This window comes from Leopardus geoffroyi, chromosome B2 (assembly GCF_018350155.1).
Source record: "Leopardus geoffroyi isolate Oge1 chromosome B2, O.geoffroyi_Oge1_pat1.0, whole genome shotgun sequence".
NCBI classification, from domain to species: domain Eukaryota; kingdom Metazoa; phylum Chordata; class Mammalia; order Carnivora; family Felidae; genus Leopardus; species Leopardus geoffroyi.
Window position 1 is genome coordinate 2,950,858 of NC_059332.1, and position 4,022 is coordinate 2,954,879.

At 50.2% G+C, this 4,022-nt stretch overlaps 1 non-coding gene across 1 annotated transcript; it reads right to left on the reverse strand.

The window, feature by feature from the left end:
• Positions 1 to 2,009: 2,009 nt before the first annotated feature.
• Positions 2,010 to 2,082, reverse strand: TRNAT-CGU. Its single transcript has one exon. It is a non-coding gene; the product is annotated as a tRNA-Thr (tRNA).
• Positions 2,083 to 4,022: the final 1,940 nt, after the last annotated feature.

Here is a 4,022-nt window from a genome sequence, read left to right on the forward strand (position 1 = left end):
CTTGATTGACCGTGCATGAGGTTACAAATTTTATCTTGCAATTTCTTGGGCCTTGACCCTGGCTACACACACACACACACACACACACACACACACACACACACACCAAACAGTGGAAGCCGTTGGCTTATATAATCCAAAACGAGGGGAAACAGTAACCTTGGGGACTAAAACGAGACGCCCTCAAATCGTCTGCTTCATACACACAGAGGCGAAAAGGAATTCATGTGAAAAAAGAAAAGTTCAGTCTTTCATTTGGATTTCTGGGCTATCATTCCACCAGAGATGTTTTTTGGAGGCTCACTTCATTTCTCTCTAGTTCTGTGCCAAGTGAGACGGCTCGGAGTTTCAGAATCATAATGAGAAGCCGTGTTTTATGTCTTTTTCTTATTCAGGCAAGCAGTTTTTCTTGTCATCCTCTGCTCTCCTTTCTGCCCCTTCCCTCTGCTCCCCCAGGTCCCTCAGGAGACCGCCAGAGCGCTCTGAGGCCCAGCCAGCAAAGTGTAGCTTCCCGTTTACAAAGCAACTTTGCAACAGAGGCTATTTCTGAATCGGGAAAGAAACGCACTGGCGTATTATTTTCGACAGAGAACTTAAAGACCATTAATAGTGCTTGTTATATTTAGCAAGAAAGTTTTGCTTTTTCCCCTAAAGTGCTGAATTATAATAGTTTCCTTAGGACCGATAACTACGGACACGGAATTTCCCATCTACTACCAAGAAGTGCCATTTTAGTAAGAAAAAGAGAAAAAAAGCCATCAGTTATTTAGTGGGCCTTATACATATGCTGTAATAAAGGTGTACAAATGGTGTTAGAAAAAGCACCGCTCGCCTAGATTGAGGGTAAAGCGACCCACGAGCCGAATCCTGAAAGATGGGGAGGACTTGGCCAGAACAAGGGTTGGGGGTGGTTGGGGGTGTATTTCGAGCAGAGAGAGCAGCGTCCACAAAGTCACGAAAGCACAGCGAACCCCGGAGACTCTGAGGAACAGCCAGAGTCCTTAGCTGGGAGCAGCACAAAGCTGACTGATTTTAACGAAAATGAATCAAATGTGTCTTTCAGAGTTTACAGTACCCTTTCCAAGCACCTTGCAAAGGGAGGTGTGTTGGATTGTTTTCAAAACTCCAAAGTACTTTCTGGAGAAATATGTCTGTGGCTTATATACTTATAACCACTATATTATTAATTATTTAATACAAGCGTGGTGTGGGGAGATTCCATCAGTTGAATCTCTGGTGTGGATTATTGGTTTTAGCAACACACGGAAGCCGTTCAGCTGATATCCGGTGTTCACGTTGGGGGCAGCCAATCCCGATCATGAGACAACAAAATGAGGCCAGAAGGAGGAGTCCCAGATTTGGTAGAATCGTTATCAGGGCTGAGTTGCTCTTTGGTCTTCTCGATTTGCTGCCCTTGGCTCCTTGACCTTCAGATCGTTTTTATGCCTCCTAAGGTATTTGCAGAGTCGCCGCACTCCGGTACAGTCTTTAGCTGGGCTTCACTCAACAAACCTTTGCTGAGCACACACCGGGGTCCCCACTTGGCCAGGCTCTGAGATGCAAGAGTAAATCGGATGTGACTCCTGTCTGTGGGGGAGTTTAGCGTCCACTGGGTAAGTGCGATAAGATTATCCATGATTATAACACAATTCCTTTAGGCCTCCAGGGGCTGAACGAGGCAGGACCCCAGGGTGGGGTTGAAGCTCCATACAAATCAGCTTCCCCGCTGGCTTATATCGGCAGTAGTGACACCGGTGGCTCTTCAGGTTTTTTCTGCACCTGAATTTCAGGTGTTACCAGTAATGCAGGTGGCGCAGAGGCTCAATTTCCATTTATCAGGAGAAATTTCAATCTTAGAATCGTCTCCTTTTGTTCGCAGCAATTTTCTGAGAATACGGAATAGAGATGCAGTCGGTTCATTTCTAGTTCTTGATTCCGGTGTCAATGAAACATTCCTTTCGAAATCATCTACCAAAGATGAAGAAAAAAAAAAAAAAGGCAGCTGTTGGAGGCCCCAGTGAGATTCGAACTCACGACCCCTGGTTTACGAGACCAGTGCTCTAACCCCTGAGCTACGGAGCCTCGGTGAGTCCCTCTTTGACTCCTCGTCCTAAGGTTGATTATATATTCGAATGTCTGGGTTCCTGTTTTTTAAGGTTCTGGAAATTTCATGTTCCACCCTCATCCCCTTTCCTACTTTCTCCGTGACAGTTTCAACATCAGAAGGGCTGTCTGGGGACCGGGCTCGGACCAGCAGCGCCTCAAAGTAACGAGACCGGGGTCAGGGAGGAAAGGCGCCCGGAAGCCGCGGGCCCCCGAGCCAAGCCCGCAGCCGGTGCGCCTGGAGCTGGCAGGGACCGCTTCCCTCCGTACTCTCGCGGCTCGGTCGCTGGCTTACACGGAAACAGGAGGAACCAAACCCAAACACACCTCGACTGCTGGCCAGGCCAAAGGAGTCATGAAAACGACCCGGAAAAGCAAGATTCCGGCGCTGGGAAGCGGGGGAGCCGCGCGGCGCTTCCGCCCGGGACTCTGGAATGCGCGCTCCACGCGGCAGGGGAGAGGCCGTGCGACCCTTGCCTGCAGGGCCGGCGGCCAGCCGGGCAGAGGGACCCACAGGCTGGGACAACCACCGTGCGCAGGCGCAGCACTGCCCGTGTGCCCTGGGGCCTCAAGAACGCACGCGATCGATCGGAAACCTAACAAGGGGTGGGCGTGTCCATGAAGGTGAGAGCGAGGTCAGTGGAGGGGGTTCAAGGTTACCACTTACTCTTCGGGGCGCCGTGCTGACCCCGCTAGGATTACAGGTCCGCCCCCCGCCTCCGGGAGCGGCCAGTGTGTTCACATTCTCCAAAATCCTCGACTTGCCTGCGCAGAAGGGCCCTGTCTTCCGAAGCTTCGCGTCGTCGCCCGAGTATCGGAGAAGGGGGTGCAGGCCCGAGGAGGGTCAGAAAGTCCCAGCCGGCCTGTGATTTGCAGGTTTGTGTACAATGTTCACTTCCTGCTTCTAGCACCTAAAGAAATGTATAACGTCGGTGAAACAGGCCTGTTAAGGTCAGAGAAATCACTTGAACTTTTTTTGGGGGGGGGGGGGTTGTTTTATTTTTTAATGATCTTAAGTTATCTCAATGGGCTCTCTGCCCTCCCCTGTCTGCAGAGACAAAGGCTGAAATGCGTTCATTCGATGAGCCCTTGGGCTGGATTCTGTGCAGGCTCCTTGTCTTTCGGCAAGGCCTCAGTAGGTAGAGACCGCGCGGCGTGCGTGCAAATCTCGACCACGCGGCGTGTGTGACAGACTGTTTCACCTGCAGATACAGTTATATTGAGAGCGTTTTTGCAGCTCTGCGAGGGCCTGCAAGAAACCACAGTTCTCGAAGGGGACGAGCCCAGATAGCGCTCTTCTCCCAGCTTGAGTCTCCAAAAGTCAGCTAAGCCTTGCCTGGAACTCAAGACCTCAGGGGCAGGAAGACAGACGGCTCCAGGTTCTGATCATGGAGGCGTGGCCCCCTCATAAGAATTAAAGAACTCTCTTTAAGAAAACGGGAGAGGAAGCAGAGAACACAGTCGGGAGGGAGACGGCAAGGACGGAAGTAGGAGATAGACACCCGCCTCCATCAAGTCCCCAGATCTGTTGGCAATACTCCCAAGGGGTCCTGAACCACCCCTCTCCCAGGCCCGAGTCTCCAGGCGGGACTCTGAATTTTGGTCCACTTCCACTAACGCCGCACTAAGGTACTATATAGCCACACAGGATATCAGGTGGCTCTTACAGATTTTTAGAAGAAAACTATATTCGGTATGGGGAAAGGCCATAAAATGCCAGTAAGTGAAAAAGGCTGAGTGCAAAACTACATGATACGATCCCAATTTTATTCTAAACGCCTTGCGCCTTGACTTAGAAGGAAATAAGTCAGCACAGTGGGGACTCTCCGTTGGCTTTCGAATTTATTTATGTGTAAAGCCCTCTATAATTAGCTTGTAATGCTTGTTCAATTATACAAATTAAAAGATACTTGAGTAAT